Source organism: Myodes glareolus, chromosome 10, assembly GCF_982192425.1.
Source record: "Myodes glareolus chromosome 10, mMyoGla1.1, whole genome shotgun sequence".
Taxonomy (NCBI): Eukaryota; Metazoa; Chordata; class Mammalia; order Rodentia; family Cricetidae; genus Myodes; species Myodes glareolus.
In genome coordinates, this window is record NC_142035.1 from 75,941,857 (window position 1) to 75,960,110 (window position 18,254).

The 18,254-nt window shown below is 42.6% G+C and overlaps 1 long non-coding RNA gene across 1 annotated transcript; it reads right to left on the reverse strand.

The window, feature by feature from the left end:
- Positions 1 to 11,011: 11,011 nt before the first annotated feature.
- LOC148120703 (uncharacterized) lies at positions 11,012 to 17,036 on the reverse strand. Its single transcript, XR_015739113.1, has 2 exons — positions 16,538 to 17,036; positions 11,012 to 16,186 (listed from the first exon to the last, which is right to left on the reverse strand). It is a non-coding gene; the product is annotated as an uncharacterized LOC148120703 (long non-coding RNA).
- Positions 17,037 to 18,254: the final 1,218 nt, after the last annotated feature.

The following is an 18,254-nucleotide window of genomic DNA, read 5'->3' on the forward strand; positions in this document are numbered from 1 at the left end:
CTTTCAGTCCCCTCACACCTTCCCCACACCCCTCCACAAAAGAAAAGTTAAAGAAAATCTACCCAAAACATAGCAATGACGTAGACAAACAAACAAACAAAAACCTCTTCTCTTCTTTTTTCCTGCCTCTCCAATACCTCTTCATTTGTCCTGGTGGCATTGGGGGGTCTCAGTGTGCCATAGTATACTACACTGTTCAATCAGCTTTACTAGCAAACGTTCATTGCAATAAATCGCTGGTCTGGCTCCCAGCCTCTGGTCTCTGGCACACCATCATCATTGATCCTCACTGGAATTCCTCTGGGATATCCCATGCCTGCCCTAAGCCATGGAGATTCTTCAGGTATTGATCCTCAGGACCAGTCCCTTCAAGAACTGCAGCAGGTACCAGACGGGGCAGATGTTAGGGTGGGCCAACCAAAGGCCCACCTGTGGGCCTCAGTGGCAGCTGAGCTGATTAGTCCAGGCCACTGGGACACCCACCTCAGGCAATGGGGTGGAGTCAGCTCCGCTCACTTGTGGTGAGGAGTGGGACCATCTTTCCCGTGAGGGTCAAGGCCAGCTCTCTTGCTACAGTGTCCAGTGAGAGACAAGGCCAGCTTTCTCTGGGCCAGCTTTCTCTGGGCCTTTCTTTCAAAGGGCAGGCCGGCCCCGCATGGCCTTCTCATTCACCACACACACTTCCTATGGCCCCCAAGGTGACATGAGCCACAGATATCAACACAGACCCTAACTGCAGTTGGACCCGGGACCCAGACATGGTCTTCAACAGTAGTCGGGTCTGTCGACTTATTGCCTTGGGTGTCAGTGAAAGCCACTCAGACTGGCATGGGCCTCAGCTATACAGGTTTATGTTGAGATCCAGTCCCCCTGAACCTCTCAGAATTCAGAAGGACCAGTATAGCTGGCGAAAACTGACTGGAAAGGTGTGAGGGTAGCTACATGAACTCACATAAGTCTTTCATCATGCCCCATTTATTACTTCTATGCTTTCTTCAATGCTCTCTTGATGTTCCCTTTCCATGTTCCTCACTGTTCCTTGTTGGTCCCTTTCAATGTTCACTCTTGAGGTTCCTCCCAATCCCACAAGGTTTCCAGTTTATTTACCCACACAGACATAGTTAGCAATTCCATAGGCGATAACAATGGTACCAAGCATGCATGTTTTAGGGCTAACAAGATGGATGGAGGATGACAACCTAGGCACCTTAAGTCCCAGAAGGGACCTGACTGTGAAGCTCCCCTATAGATACCAGGAGGATTAAAATGGGGCTTTAAATCAGTACAGAATTCTAAGAAGAAGAAAAAAAAAGAGTGCTAACTACATTTGTGTGGTTAGTTAAGCTAGATTTTGTAACTGGTAAATGTAGAAAAAGAGGGAGAAAAACACTATAGTGTTGTGTACTCTCTAAGCACTTCCAGCAGTGACTGGGAACATAGCATTTGTGGTAGCCATGGCAACCAGTATTGCCTTCTGGGAAGAGAGTGGATGGCACTTGGCCCCTAGGCCAACATGGTGCTGTGGAGGTGCTGTATCTGCTGGCCCCAGGGGAGAAGGAATTCCTTTCTTTGGGGCTAGTTTAGGGACCCAAGTTTTTTTTTTTCCTGTACATTTTATGGGTAAAGGTGCAAACAGTTAATTTCCTAGACTAAGACCTTGTGTCAGATGAAAGGTGACAGTGAGTACAGAATATTTAATAGCTTGTTAGGGTGTAGCAAAGGCCAGTAGGTTACACCTTCCCGAGTCTGCTGCTAGAGAATTCAGGGCCACCCAGACCTGTTTATCAGTAAGAGTAGCAGACATGCTGGCTCCCCTGCTCAATGCCTGTCCCTGTCAAGATTCTTATGTGACCACATATTTGGAAGGCTCACTTTTTTGTCAAAAGTCCTGTTGGTAAGGATAATTGTGGGGGACTAGCTTTGTATAGATTTGACCATGAGAACAAGGGTTTGGCTGAGTGAATGCTTCAGATCAGGGCCCCACAGTGTGGGAGAAAGTCACCCAGTTGCCAGTACAGGAAAAATCAGGTTTAAGGAATGATTTATACACTGCTGGGATGTTTGGGGGTGAATCATTATGGAATCAGGGAAAGCCATGGATGGCCTCACCAGATTTCTACAGAATTGACAGAGACTATTCAAAAGACAGGTGCTCCCGAAGCCCTGCAAATCAGGTTTCTCACTGGAATCCACTCCCATGAGTGTGTCTAGTGATCTGTTAGCTGTACTTTTCCTGTATAGTGTTGTGACTCACAGCACTAAGCGGCAGTGTGACCCTCAGAAATCAACATGGTCAAAGGCCCTGGGCATCTGAATAGCTTTCAAAGGTAATTGGAGCCTCGAAAATCAACATATGCCCCGTCAGTTGTAGGGCCACAGACCCAGACATCCCCCAGCTGCAGCCCTGGCCCAGATGTGACCATGGCACCAGGTAGTAGTTTGTGCCACTCAGGTCTATATGGCCCTGGTTGCAGCATGGCCCTTGAGCACCAACATGGTCTCAGGTGGCTGATTAGACCCCGGGCAACCACACAGTCTCAGGTTGCGACAGAAGCTGTTGATGTTTACTCAGACCCTGGCTGCTGTAGGACCACAAACCCAGGTATGGCTCTTAGCAGCAGCCTGGCCTGAACATCACCATGGCCCCGGGTAGCAAGCGTACCTCTTACATCAGCCTACTCCTCACCCTTCACCATGGCCCCAGGTGGGAAGCCTACTCCTTACCACCTGCATTTCATGTCTGCCTCTTTTCATAGCACATAAACCTTTCTGCTTCTCTTTCTCTTCCATTTCTCTACCACAATTTGCTCACCATGATGGGATTCGCCTGTCCAGCACCACAAGGAGCCAGGCGTGCTATGGATATCTTCCTGTGAGCCCAGATGTGTGGGGGCCCTGGATGGTTAGCCCCAGCCAAAGCAGAATAAAATAAAATTTTCCTGATGTTAAAAACAATTTGTGTGCACTAAAAAAGACTATAAAGGTAAAAAAAAATAATATGCTGAAGGAAAATTAAAGTTTAAAGTCTCCAGAGTTCTGGGTTTCTTCACTGCCGATTAAAGCGTACACTTATTCATACTGTCTATGTTGTTATATATTCACATGTTTTGAGTAGCTACGGTCATTCTGGGTTACAGTTCCCAGGAATTAAATAATGATACAACCCTTTATCTCTTTCATGAAGTAAGTCTTATTGACACAATGGCGTTGAAGGGGAGAAGTGTTGCCAACGTATGAGCCTGAGGGACTTCCTATGCCAGTTGATCTGGTAGTTTAGACTCCATTGCCGTAGATAATGGGATTATAATTACCGCGCATGATAATTTTCCATGCTTCCAGGACAAATATGATGCTACCTGCACCTCTTCCAAGAAGAGTCCTTCCATCAACACTACACTCGTATTCTTCATGCAACTCTCCTCAGAGATTTCAAATCTTTTTTGAGATAGTTTATTAATATTTTTGCAGCTACCATCACCACATTCAAGTCCTGGTAAATAAAATTTGAAATCAATCATGTACCAGAAATGAAAGAGTAGAGAGAGATCTTTTTACCTGTAACACATAAGAATAAAGGAACTGTTTCCAAAGCAACACATCTATGAAAAAAATAAGCCAATGGGATTTTATTGGGTGTGTGTGCTATGCTTATTCATATAGGCAAACACTTTGGGGGCAGGCACATTCTGGTCACACTTGGTGAAGAAGTATATTCGTGAGAATACTCAGTTTAAGGTCACTGCCTAGGAAGTGTTTGGAATGGTGGACACATCTGGGGCGTTCCTAGCTCAAGGTCATAAGGTCTTGTTCCAAAGGTTAACATGGTGAGGAAAATACATTTGAGCATGCTCAAATTGTATCTTTAGATGACTGATAGTAAAGTCTCTAGGAATCCTTAGCTTTAATTTTAAGAGTTTGCCACTAAAGATGCCTGCCTTGCTTAGTAGCTGGTAATACAACCTTGTAGATGTCATCGCATCTCATGTTTAGGCAGTCAAAAGATGTTTCCATTGCTGATCTACCCAGGATACATTTTAAAACATATAGAAGTCTATGTTACATGAAATCACTTAATCATAACTGATGAAGCAAGGGTATGAAGGCCCGTGGTTACATTGGGTTGGTATGCCATGGTTCTTTATTTACAAATTGCTAGGGAAATGCCATGTGTGTAATTGGTGCTGTCATCACCTTAGCACACAGCCCCATACCTGAAAGGACTGTGTGTAAAGAAGGCTAGTGGTGTAACTCAGTGGTAGAGCACTTGACTATCACGCATAAGGCTCTGGGACCAGTTCCCAGTAGCACTCTGTTAAATAGTGCTTGGACAGATATGCATCGGTGAATATGTATTGATAAGGAAAAAGCCACTCACTTTTAATCACCATATACTCCCTAGCCATGGTTTGGTTTCATCTTAGGAACCAGCCTAAAAGCCCATCAAAGAAACAATGTAAAATGGGGCATAGGAAGTAACCCAGGAGAAAAAAAAATACTCACCCTACTGTCAAAGTAGAGTCGGGTTAGGATTTGGGGTCATTAATTCAACTCATTCAGTCCCCATATCTCTTCCAAAGTACCCGTTTCCCTTTCTCTTTGTTCATGAAACAAATGGTATCACGGATGCAGCATTGGACAGTAGTTTAAGTATCATGAGGAGTGTACAACTTTGATCACATTTTGTATATGTCAGACAGAATGGAATTTAGACCTCTGCTTTACCTCTTGTGAATTTATTACGTTGGGCAAGAATTCTTCTCCATGCCTCTGTTTCATAGTTTCCACATCTGTAAGATATATTATCCTTGGGGCTGTGGTGAGAGTCAACTACTACAGTAGTTTCTGGATAATATAAATGGTACAAAAAAGTCAGTTGTTAACCCCAAAGAAGTAGAAACCAGTGAAGGGCAAGACATAAATACAAAATGAGGTGGAATGTGGTGCACACACGAGAGGGGGGAATGGGGTTGAGAGTTAGAAGACCTGAAAATCAGTTTTGTGCAAGAGAAAGGATCTTAGTTGTGTTATGCAGGGAATGGATGATGGGCACAGGCAGGGGTCTCACTGAGAAAAGTGCACTTGAGGGCTTAGGAGTTGATACAGTGAGGTGTGAATGTGAAGCCAGCATGGAGAAGGATTCCCTATACAGCTCATGATGTCGGACATTCATTCACTCTACAAGTGTTTACCAAGTGTTTACCAATGTTTGTAGGCATCGTCGCTTGGTGATACAGTTATAAGCAAAACATGGTTCATTCCCATCTGTAGTCTTATAGAAATAAACATCCAGCCATATGAGAAACAAAAGCCACTTGTTTTGAACTTGCCAGGGAGACTGAGGCAGGACTATCAGTCACTATTACATTGTGTAAGTCTGGAAAAGTGGGAAATTCAAACTGGGAAAAGGAACAGCATCAAGTATTCCTGACTGGACGCTGATGGTATGGAGAGACTGAATTGGCTGAGATATTAGAGTTAGGTACCTGTGTGATTGATTAGGGGAAAACATTTGATTTTCTCTAATTGTTCCGCAGAGACAAAACTTATGGAATCTTTCCACTATTAATCAAGTGTTGACCATTTAGGGCAACAACTACCATTGAAAGTTGTTGCTTGGCCTCCTACATTGTCACTACAGAGCGAAATTTGCCACTCTGCAAGTTTTACTTTTAGTAGGCTGTCTTCCTGGATTGTTTATTATAGATAAAGATTAATTTCCTGAGAATGTTGCCATGCTGTCAGGGTTCCATAAATAGATACAGATATCTTTTGTATATATGACTGTTCTCTGTCCCATATCAGGGTTTCAAAAGGCTATGGGGAACATGTGCAGAATAAAAGCAATTAGATCATGATGGGAAGTCTGGCAGTTGGACTACGGAAATCATCAGGTGTTATAGCCAGGGAAGGAAGGTCTGAGAATCTGGAAACTATGCAGTGCTCTAAAGATGAGATGAGGTAAGCCTTTGGGAAGCAGAAGAAAGAACAGATCAGGGTATGGACTGTTCTTTTGAGCCCTGTGAGCTAGACAGCACTGTGATGGGTTGATAGAGATCAGTGTGGCCAGCCAGGGGCAAGAGGGCATATTAAGAGGTGTGAAGACCTGAAAAGATCTGGGTCACGTGGAACTTTGTAAGCCATGGTGGAGATGCAGTACAGGAGAAAAGGGCTTCAGCAGAGAGTCATCGTGTGGTCCTATTTGCTGGTCTTCTCGTTGCTTTGGAAATGTTTCTTGGTGATACAACCCTATGCAAGTCTTGGTCTTGTGGAAACTCCCGGAAGCAGTCAGCCATAGGTTGAGTAGCCGTTTAAGAGTAAAGCATCTCTCACCTGATGACTTTCTACTTCATGGAGAAAATGCAGAGGATGAGGAAAGAGTTCCCAGATTCCACAACTATCAGCATCTTCGCCTGCATGCCATGCCTTTCCTCTCGCTCCAACTCCAGGATGGTCTATGCTCTGCCTGAGCTCGGTACCACAATCTGGGTTTCAAACTTTCCCACTGAGTTGGGGATGTTGTGCTAATGACCTTTTGCTTTCAACACTGCACGGCTCCTGTCAACAACAAATTTACCACTTGTGTTTCCATCATCAGAGAATTTTGCAAAACAAATTATAATACTTTTGCTTCCTTCCCCTCACCCAGACTTCCCCACCGGTCAATGTGCACTTCCTTGCTCTCACTTTCAAGAAAGTTATCTCTTGCTGATGACTGAAATCACTTGCAAATCAAGTATGGTGTGTAAACAAGATTCTTCTTCTAAAGCATACATCTCCATACGTTTTGGAAAATGCCTTGCTGGGTAGCTGTCATGATCATTAAACTGGTAGCAACCCACCACCTCAAAGAGTTCTTTTGGGACTCTGCCACTCAGTCTTCCTCTCACACCTAAGTAATCACATATTTGATATCTACCAGTGTATGTTTTTGTCTCTTTCCAAATGTCATATAACTGGATTCATGCATTGCCAGCTTGTTTCTTTGTATCGTGAGCTGCATCTAAGAACAGCTATATATAAGTACTTGGGCTGTATCCTGTTAGGTGAGCATGAATGAAACACACAAGGAGTTGCAGGGTTTGTGTCACAGTAAGATGTTTTTGCATGATTCAACATCACAAAAAATTGTTTTACTTTGGAACTTGTGTGGTTTTAAATCTGATATTAATGTCGATAATCCCCTCCAAGTTTAATTGTTTGAATATGGTATAAGGTGAATGAAGGGTCAATGCTTTTCTGTGTGGATATTCAGCAGTTGCCGCCCACTGTGATGAAAATTCTACTCTTTTCTCTCAAATTACTTTGGTATCTTTTTTGAAATCAATTTTCATATAATTTAAAAATATATAATTTTAAAAATCAATTTTTTTCTATTCCAGAAAAAAATGAAAATGTGTGTGTGTGTGTGTCCTTCTGTTCTATTTTTCATCTGTCTATCTCTGTATTATGAACACACAGCAAGGCATATGGCATGGATCTGTAATCCCAATACTTGAGAAGGGTAGGCAGAAGAATCAAGAGTTCAAAATCATTCTTGGCTATGATTAACCTGACCCTGTTTCAACAACAATTCTAATGTCTTACTATAATCCTTATAACTTATATTTAGTGTGTGTGTGTGTGTGTGTGTGTATGTGTGAGTGTTGACTGAGTTTTCTGTCCAGCCCAGTTCCCGCAGTTGTTAAGTCCCAAAGAAATCACACAGAGGTCTCCATTAGTTATAAACCGATTGGTCCATTAGCCCAGGCTTCTTATTAGCTCTTATGACTTATATTAGCCCATAATTCTTGCCTGTGTTAGCCACATGGCTTGGAACCTTTTCTGATGAGTTGGTCACATCTTGCTTCCTCTGAGGCTGGGTCACGACTGCAGAAAAAGGTTTCCTTTTCCTAGAATTCTCATTGCCCTGACTCTACTTCCTGCCTGGTCACCCTGCCTATACTTCCTGCCTGGCTACTGGCCAATCAGCATTTATTTAAAATATACGTAACAGGGTATAGACCATTGTCCCACAGCAAGTGTATGTGTGTGTGTGTGTGTTTGCTCGTGCATACACACAAATGCATGCCACTGCACATGTGTGAAAGTCAGACAACTGTGTAAATTAGTTCTCTCCTTCTAGCATGTTTCAAACTTCATGATCTCAAACTCAGATCATCAGGCTTGGTGGCTAACATCCTTACCCACAGAGCTGCCTCACCAGCCCTAATTCCTAAAATTTATAGAAGAATATAGTACTCGCTCAGATAATGCAATTTCTCTGGATTTTTATTTTTAAATTTTCATTGCGGCCATTATGGATCTTTCATTATTCACTATAAGATTTGGAATTTGATTGTCATTCTGTATAAAAACAGTCTATCTCACTAGAATCATACCAATCAAATCAAATACCAATCAATCAAATAAGACAGAATTAGTATCATAGTAGTAGCCAGCCTTCAAACTGTTGTGCTTCGTATAATTCTGTTTTTATTTAGATTATATCCTAAAGTGTTTTAAGATTTGCAGCATGAAAGTCTAGTATATAGCTTGTTCAAAGCAGTTCCAAGTATTTCACAGTTTTGATACTATTTTAAATACTATTGTTCATCCACTTCAATTTTAATTTCTTTCTGGCATAGAAAAAAATTGATTTTTTAAAATTATTTTAAAATTGTGTGTGTCTTTGTGTCTCTGTAGCTATGCGCAGTGTATGTATGTGAGTGCCAATGCTCACAGAGTGCAGAAGAAGAGGGTGTCAGATCCCCTGGAGTCAACTGTACAGGTAAGTGTGAGACGCCTCCAGTGAGCTCTGGAACTGAGTTTAGGTTAGAGCAGCAAGTGCGCTTACCTCTTTGCCATTCCCATTGACTTTTATGCACTGACTTACCTTGCAATCTTATTAAACTCACTTATGAATCCTATTATTTTTGTAAAATAAATCCTTTAGGATTTTCTCTATGCATAGTCACATTGTCTCTTGGTGTTTATCTTTTGTGTCAAATAAAGAGTTTACTCTAATTTAATTTGAATATTTTAAATTATAACATCTATTGTGGGTTTTGAGAAATAACACCAAAAGCACAAACAGTAGAAGAAATCATAAACAATACTAAATTTCATCAAAGCTAAACATGTCTGTGTGTTAAAGGATACTACTAAGAAGGTACAGAGATAATCAACCAGAAGAAAGTATTTTCAGATCATAGGACTGACAAGAGATGCGCGCGCGCGAGCACACACACACACACACACACACACACACACACACCCCTGCAACTCAACCTTAACTGTAGTGGCATTTCATTTGTACTTTAATAAATAAAGCTTGCCTGAAGATCAGAGAATAAAACAGCCCCACTGGTCAGCTTTACAGACCAGGCAGAGGTAACACACACCTTTAAACCCAGTAGTTACACTAGCTGCCAGAGAAACTGGGTGATTCTTGCCTTTAATCTCAGCCCTAGAGAAGATTAAAAAACAGGAGGAGACAGCTCTCAGACACAGTCTCATTCTGAGATTCCTGGAGGCAGGATGGCCATTTCAGACTGAGATAGAGGTAACAGCCAGTGGCCTGCTGTTTTGCTTTTCTGACCTTCAGGCTGAACCCCAATTTCTCTCTGTGTTTTTATTAATCCTGCTTCACTTAACAAGTTGAATAACCAGAGTAAGAAATGGCAACAGAGAAAAAGACAACACTGATATATCTGGACAATTGGACAGGGAAAAGTCACCCTTTGTACTATGAGAGAGAAAGTTACATTTCATGGGACATTAAGCTCTAGCATCCTGTATGTTGATCCCATTAATTCTCATTTCCCATCGTTTCCCAATAGAGGACTCCATTCTTCAAGACTGTCTTCCTATTGGAAACTTGCCTGGTTCTCTCTCACCATGAGACTTTCATGTAATTGCTCTGTGCCCAAAGGACTCATGTACGTCACACCTATTCTTTATAGCTAATTAAATTCCCAGTTTCTGTTTCAATGTAAATCTTTGATTATAGTCTCCAGTCTATAAAACAAAAATCTACTGTAATGCTAAAATACAGTCTTTCTATTTTCTTAGATTAGGGGTTCTCTCTTCTCCCTAATAGATCACATACATTCAGAGTCAAGAATTGTGCTTTATTCCGTATTGCTATCACTGTGTATCCTGGCATACACATTCGACCATAGACTAGCTAGCTGCCCATTGCTAGCTTAAGTACACAAAGTGAAGAGTGACCAAGGAAAACGTGCAACATTGACCTCTGTCTTCACACACACACACACACACACACACACACACACACGCATGCACACCCGCACACAAACACACACAAACACATGAGCACACATAGCCCTTCATAAGCTCTGCCTTTCTGTTCACTCCCTTCCTTCCTCTGTTCTGGCCTTTCCTCATTCCACTCAGCAGCTCTTCCTTAACATTCTGAGCTTATTGCTCCAGCTCTTCCCTCTGGCTAAACAGTCCTCTGGCTGTTGAGAGCACTCAATCATTTGCCATGGACTCCCCTGAATGTGACTACCCATTCTCAACCTAAAACACTGATCTCCTTCCTTCTACTTATTTCTAGCTCCATCTAACTTCCTGCCACACAGACCTACTTTCTCTTTGAGTCCAGTTCTGCAGCCTGTCACTGAAATATACATTCCATGAGAGCATAATAAAATGATGTTACTGACAAAAGGGGGAAAGGCAGGGCTCGAGAAGTGGCCCTGTGGTTAAGAGCTCTTATTTTTTCCCTTCAGACTTTGTAGGTTGAGTTCCCAGCATCCACACTGGGAGATTGAGAGACTCATAGTTATCTCTAATTCCAGCTCTGGGGGATCTGATGCCCTCTTCTGGCCTACACAGATAACTACACACATGTCACAAAAAACATCACACACATGTACTACCTGTACTTGTGCGCATGCACACATGTGCATACACACACACACACACACACACACACACACAAAAGAATACACTTTTTAAAAAAAGAGAAAGGCCATGGTGTACAGGATTTCACAACTAAAGAGACAACTCACCATGTTTAGAGAGTTTATTATTTACACAGTGAAAAGAAGCCAAAGAGCACCCTGGGTGATCCTTGTCCAAAAGAGACAATGCCAGGGCCTAGAGTGATGGCTCAACCATTAAGAGCTCTAGGGGATCCAATACCCTTTTCTGGCCTCCAGAGGCACAAGGCACACATGTGTTACATAAACAATACAGGTGAAACACATATATATCAAATCAAGTAAATTATTATTTTTTTCAAAGAAAGTGACAACAGCAACCCAAAGGGGTCTGATGACTGCTATGTGACTTGTGGCAGGCAGTGGGAGATGGTCCTAGTACATCTCTACATCCTCACATGCTCTGGGGCTCTGAGAAGAGCATAGACATTTACTCAGCTAAGCTGCAGTTCAAACCTCTACCTGTGTGGGTTGTGTGGGTATGTGCAAAGTCTCTGGGGAGCCAGCAAGGGCTGTTTCCTTTCAAGCAGACACTCAGTATGCACTCAGTGAATATCCATGGTGCTAAAAGTCATCATGTTGGGCTGAATTATAATGTGATAGCAGAGGAAATATAAGAACATTTTGAAATTCTACCAAGGAACTTCTACAACTCATAAACACTTTCAATAATGAGCAGGATACATGATTAACTAAAAAAAAAATCAGTAGCCCTCCTATACACAGATGATAAATGGGCTGAGAAAGAAATTAGAGAAACATCACCTTTCACAATAGCCAAAAATAGCATGGAATATCTCAGAGTCACTCTAATCAAACAAGTGGAAGACCTGTATGGTAAGAACCTTAAATCTTTGAAGAAAGAAATTGAAGAAGACACCAGAAAGTGGAAATATCTCCCACCTTTTTGGGTAGGTAGAATTAATATAGTAAAAATGGCAATCTTACTAAAAGCAATCTACAGATTCAATGCAATGCCCAGCAAAATTCTTCCCAGACCTCAGAAGAACAATACTCAACTTCATATGGAAAAGCAAAATACCCAGTATAACCAAAGCAATCCTGTACAATAAAGGAACTTCTGGAGGCATCACAATCCCTGACTTCAAACTCTACTACAGAGTTACAGTACTGAAAACAGCCTGGTATTGGCATAAAAACAGACCAATGAAACCGAATAGAAGACCCAAATATTAATCCACACTGCTTCAAACACCTGATTTTTGACAAAGAAGCAAAAAATATCAAATGGAAAAAAGAAAGCATATTTTACAAGTGGTGCTGGCATAACTGGATAGCAACATGTAGAAGAATGAAAATAGATCCATTATCTATCACCATGTACAAAACTCAAGTCCAAATGTATCAAAGACCTCAACATAAAGCCAACCACACGGAACCTCACAGAATAAAAAAGTGGGAAGTACACTTGAACGCATTGGCACAGGGAACCACTTCCTAAATATAACCCCAGCAGAACAGATACTGAGAGAAACATTAGTAAATGGGACCTCCTGAAACTGAAAAGCTTCTGTAAAGCAAAGGATATGGTCAATATGACAAAACAACAGCCTACAGAATGGGAAAAGATCTTTACTAACCCCACATCAGACAGAGGTCTGAGCTCCAAAATATACAAAGAACTCAAGAAATTGGTCATCAAAAGAACAAATAATCCAATAAAAAAAATGGAGTACAGACCTAAACAGAGAACTCTCAACAGAGGAATCTAAAATGGCTGAAAGACACTTATGGAAATGCTCAACATCCTTAGTCATCAGAGAAATGCAAATCAAAACAACTCTGAGATTCCATCTTATACCTGTAAGAATGGCCAAGATCAAAAACACTGATGACAACTTACGCTGGAGAGATTGTGGGGTCAAGGAAACACTCATGCATTGCTGGTGGGAGTGTAAACTGGTACAGCTGCTTTGGAAATCAGTATGGAGATTTCTCAGCAAGTTAGGAAACAACCTTCCTCTAGACCCAGTAACACTACTTTTGGGTATATAACCAAGAATGCTCAATCATACCACAAGGACATGTGCTCAACTATGTTCATAGCAATATTGTTTGTCATAGCCAGAACCTGGAAATGCCCCTCGACCGAAAAATGGACAAGGAAAATGTGGTACATTTACACAGTGGAGTACTACACAGCAGAAAAAAATAATGACATCTTGAAGTTTGTAGGCAAATGGATGGATCTAGAAAACATCATACTGAGTGAGGTAACCCAGACCCAGAAAGACAAATATCACATGTATTCACTCATAAGTGGCTTTTAGACATAAAGCAAAGAAAACCAGCCTACAATTCACAATCCCAGAGAACCCAGACAACAATAAGGACACTAAGAGAGACATACATAGATCCAATCTACATGGGAAGTAGTAAAAGACAAGATCTCCTGAGTAAATTGGGAGTACGGGAACCATAGTAGAGTGTTTAAGGGGAAGGAAAAAGAAAGGAGGAGAGCAGAGAAAAGTGTATAGCTCAATAAAATCAATAAAAAAAAGAACATTTTGGGAGAAGCAATGTGGTTTCCAGCAAGAAGCATGTGCTCTACAGTCAGACTTTTCTTGTAATTAGGTGATAATTGTGGTTTGTCCCCACAGTGGCTGGATATAGGCATGACCAAATAGCTGCTGCACCCATGCAGGTATAATTTATACAAACCTCAAATCTTCTATTTTAACATTCCTTGCAGTGTTTATCTTTGTTCTGCTTGCTTTCCACCCCAGTGCTGGGGACCTGAGTATCACTGTGTCTATTAAGTTATAGTGCTAGTGGAACCATTATCCCCGAAGAATGGAGAAAACATCAGCTCTAACGAACTAAGAACTGTCATTCTTAGTATTCTAATGTCAGCCCTCTCTTCCCCTTAAGTAGAAGCACATAATAAGGCTATCTAATGTTGAGCTGTGTGAATTGACTTATTCCTTATAATAACTCCATAAGCCAGGTATAAGCAGCCTCACTTTAAAAATAAGAAAATTGAAGCTCAAAGGAAGGTAACAGTTATTTGGCCAAGGTTATAAATGAGGCTAAAGAGGACCACTCTCACACCAGTCACACAATTTACACTCTAGAATGAAAACATGAATACGCTTCCACATAGGAAATAAGCACATGGATAGCCATAGTTCCAATACCCAGCAAGTGACCTCATCATGGTTTTCTTAATCATTTCTTCTACTTTTGGATAGTTAGGTTATTTTCACTTTCATAAATAAGAGGAGATAAATATCATTATATGCCAAGTATTTTTCTATGGTTGGGACTAATTTCCCGAAGTTCAGATGCAAGGGCAGAGGCAAAAACACTCAGTTGGCTAGGAATTTTGGCTCCTAGTGGTTTCCACACTGGTCTATATTCTGCCAATAACCAGAAGTCTCCAGGACCATCCCTGAATGTTCTGATCCAGTAGATACAGCTAGTTCCCAGGAAATTTCTAGCGACTCTAAGGTTGGCCGATTAGGGGAGTGTCTGGACTATTCAAGTGTGCTTCTTCGTAAGCACATACTCTGGGATTTTTTAAAAAATTGCAGTGTGTGTGTGTGTGTGTGTGTGTGTGTGTGTGTGTGTTAACACACTATGGTGGACATTTGCAAGACTTAGTTCTCTCCTTCCATTATGGAGATTCTGGAGATGAAACTTGGGTTGCCAGGCTTGACTGCAAGTATTTTCATCTCCTGAGCTATCACACCACCTATATCTAGGATGCTTAATGTGTGTTCTTCTTTAGCACTACCTTCAAGAGCAAGTCAGGAATAAAAGTGAAAACTAATTCGAATTCATTCAACAAACTAATAAATTATATGAGGGAATGGCTTCAGAGCTAAACACATATTGCTCTACATGAAAAATACCAACTTTTGTATGCCACACATTACAATGTGATTTGAGAGAAAGCTTACAAGGAAACAAGAAGATAACTTCCATGTAGCTACCCAAGTGGATTAACCTGGTAGAGAGCAGCTGGGCTGTGGGAAAGCCATTTCACCCATGATGGTCCCTGTTGGCTGAGGAGGTGGCAGTGTTGGGAAAGGGAATGCCAGATCTGCCAGAAAGTGTTCCAGGCAGAAGAAAATGCAAACTTGCAATGTTTGAACAACAACGACAGAAGTAAAGTCAGCATGGGTAGAGTGCAGCTGGGGAAAGCAAGAGCACAGTGGCACTTAGAGGTGGGAGAAGAAAATCACGACTCAAGCTTGTTGGTCTTGGACAGGAATGAATGTTGTTATAGCCCAGATACCATAGAAGGGCTGTAAGCAGGGAAGCAGCATGCTCTGGCACACATTTCAAAACAATCACTGGAGTTCTCGGATGTAAAGGGGCTTTAGAAGAAAGGGAATGGTGGAGAGACTTTGGAATTCCATGCTGGAGATGATAATGTTCACCTAGAGTCATTGTGATAGAGATGAAGTAGAGAAATTGGACTCCAGCTACATCTGGAGAAGTCTCCATAGGATGGGTACCACGTAGTGTGGCCAAGAGAAGCTACTATAGTGAAACACCCAAAACAACCAACTTAGAAAGAAAATGCTTTAGTTATGTCATAGTTTTGGAGACCATCATCCTGTGGAATTGCTTTAGTGTTCCAGTGAGGTGCAAAGTGTACTGTTCGTATCATGAGCCAGAAGGCAATGGGCTGGAGTCCTACAATCCCCTTTGGAGACATGTGCCCTGAACATTACAACAGAGCATCCTGCTTGATCTGATTCCATCCTTTAAAGGTTCACAATGTCTCCCCATAGTGAACCCAGCAACCAAGCCAACATATGCACCTTAAGGGGGTTGCCACTATTATTTGAACCATAGAAACTAAATGTATTGCCCCTCGGTATGATTTGGATATGAAATGCCCTCAAAGGGTCATAAGTGGAAGGCTTGACACCCACAGGGAGATCCAATCACTGAGAGGTAAATGGATCACAAAGGCTCTGACTTAGATCCACTTTGAATGGACTATTGGGAAATTGTGTAGGCTGTGGAAGTTGATGCTTGACAGGAGGAGGTGGATCACTGGGGTGTATTTCTGGTTACCTCTACTGCTGTCTCTCCTTCTTTTCTTCTCCCCCTTTCTTCTCTTCTTTCTTCCTCTTCTTCCGTACTTCTTCCTCTTCCCTTTCCTCTTCTTCCCTCTTTCTCTCATTGTCCATCTTTCTCCTGTCTCTTCTCCTCCTCTTCCCCTTCCTCTGCCCTCATTTCTGCTTTCTGGGATCCTGAGATCACTTAAAACAAAACAAAACAAAACAAAAATCATAACTTGAGTCTAAATCAGAGACTGTTTGTTAGTCTTGTTAGGCAGACTGGGTATAGAACCACTGTGGAAATCCCACTGGGTGCACCTTTAAGATTATATCTGAAGAGGTTGAACTGAGGAGAAAAGACCCACCATGAGTGTGCATGGTACCATCCCATGTGCTAGGGAACCAGACTGAGTAAGGAGAAAGCAAGCCCAGCAGCCCTCTGCTTCTTGTTTACACATGCCACATGACCACCTGCTTCCTGATCCAGCAGCCATGACTTCCCTACCATGACAAACTGCACCCTTAAACTGTAAGTTGAAAGAAATGTCCTACCTTAAGTTGCTGTTTGTCAGGGATTTTGACACCGCAGGAAAAAAAAGCAACCAACATATAGCCATGGGTCCAAATCCCTCCGGCTCGCAACAAGGAGTGCCCTGTACTGAGTAGATGGCAGATTCTGTAGGCACACTGCTTAAGTTTAGATTTGAAACCATGAACCTTGATGAACACAGCTCTCTGAGCTTTGATGCAGAGCTTGGAGGAACATTTAAAAATCTGTGAGATGATGTAGGTAATGCACACGGTGTCTGGACTCAGCCAGTGATATCCCACCTTGTCCACGGAAAATGGCGGCATTTCCTCTTCCTGTTGCCGAGACGACCGCGGCTGATGGAGGGCTACTCAAATTGATAGTCTGTGAGCAAAGCGAGTCTGCGCAGACCTGCTGCCCAATCTCCTTGTGATCCTGGGCAGGTCACCAACTCTGAAAATACAGGATATGACTCTGAAGAGTTAAATGAATGCATTCAGGCCACTTTTTTTTTTCTTTTCAGGAGTGCTCAAATCTGTTCCCCGGGAGAGAAACGCGAGGTCCACCCTAGGGTGCTGTTCAGTGCTTCCTGACTTACTTAATGTCTTTCCTCTTTCCCCGTTCATCACCGGGTGCTGGGGCCGCGACCGCAGGAGGAACTCAGCAGGGGCTGTCTGCTGAATGTGAGTACTGTGGCAATGGCTGCCCTTAGCCCTTCTCTCTTCAGGGAGGACAGTGAGGCCCAAGGACAGGAAAGGGTCTGTCTGTCTTTCCACTGAGGCTGCTGAGCTGGGCTGAGACCCCCTCTATATAATTCTGTTTGTCATGGCCGACTTCTTCTCTAACCAAGTAAGATGTGAGGGGCATAAATAAGGCTCAGAGTCTGGACCTGGCATGTAAGAAGCCTTGTTTAACACTGAGCCACCAAACACAGGTCATTGTCACTTCAGCTTGCAAAGAGGCCAGTACCCAAGAAACAGGGAGCCACACTTTCTCCCTGTCTCTGCCAAACCTGGTTGTGTGATTTTGCAGAAACTACCTAACTCTTTCATTGCTTTCTCCTCTTCTTCCCCAGATACTCTTAAAGACTTTCTGGCCTCTGTTTCCTAAGCTATTTCTGCAAAGGCAACAATACTTCGCTCCGGTTAAGCAGTCCCCGGGGGTACTAGCCAGCCATTGCTTCCTCATGGATTCCTTTAGAAGCTTTTAGCCTAGATTGGGTTATTTCTTTCCCCAGGAACTAGTTCCTGCTTAGGAACTAGTTGGATGTGGCATGTACCTGTGCCCCTAGCACTTGGAAAACTGAGGCAGAAGGACTGCAACTTGGAGGCTATTCTGGACTACGTAAGGAATTCCAGACCAGCTCGGGCTATATACTGAGAGCCTGTCTAAAAATCAAGAAAAGGATAGAAACCCATGCCTATGACTTCTAAGCCCAATGCCTGTATTGGAGCTGACCAGAAAGCGAGCACCTGCCGCCCTAGTCAATGGGCCCATTATGCATGGCTCACTCTTCAGGGGAACACTGTGTCTCTGAGGGCCTGGCTGTAACTGGTCCTACCTGTTTCCAGTCAGTACATTCTGTTTGCTGGATGGATGAAGGCAGAGCAGCACGCACTACCACCTCATCATCGTAAATGCCATTTCGGGTTAATGATTACCGTGCACAGTCCTCCTGCGGTCCAACTGCACACACAGCGTGCCCTTCCCATGCAGCCTGGCAGGCAGCGCATAAAGGGT